This window comes from Trichinella spiralis, assembly GCF_000181795.1.
Source record: "Trichinella spiralis strain ISS 195 chromosome Unknown Scfld1557, whole genome shotgun sequence".
NCBI classification, from domain to species: domain Eukaryota; kingdom Metazoa; phylum Nematoda; class Enoplea; order Trichinellida; family Trichinellidae; genus Trichinella; species Trichinella spiralis.
The window spans coordinates 655798-656342 of NW_003528496.1; positions in this window are offsets into that span (position 1 = coordinate 655798).

A 545-nucleotide genomic window follows, 5' to 3' on the forward strand; every position below is an offset into this window, starting at 1 on the left:
GAAATGGGCTTGATCAAAGTGGAGACCTGGGAAAAGAACCGGGAGGTTAAATAATTACAATCCAATTTCAATACACCCCAACCCCCCCCCCCACCACAAATAAAATCCAATCCACCCACTGGGAAGGGGGGGGCATTAAATCGGGTCGGGCGTTTGTATACATTAATGCTTCAAGGAACTGCGCCAGGGTACGACTACCGTTGGTGTATTCACCCGTATATTGGGAAACCCGTTGTTGCTTTTCATATAAACCCTGTTTACCCGTCTTAAGTACCAGTCTTAAATCACCTGTCGAATCAGGGTGTCCATCACACCCTGTTCTGCTGTCAGGATCTGGAGCAGTTCATAACAATCCGTTATGACTTTCAGCCGCTTTTCTGTTGAGCCGCGTGAGCCAACCTTCTAAGTGGTTATTGGTTCTGATATTTACATTATATACACTCCTGCCCTGTACCCGCGTATTCAGGAAGTAGCCCTGAATCGCAGGTATCAGGGCTGTTTCAAAATCACAAATTATTGTTTGTGAATTGAGATTGACCCCGAGG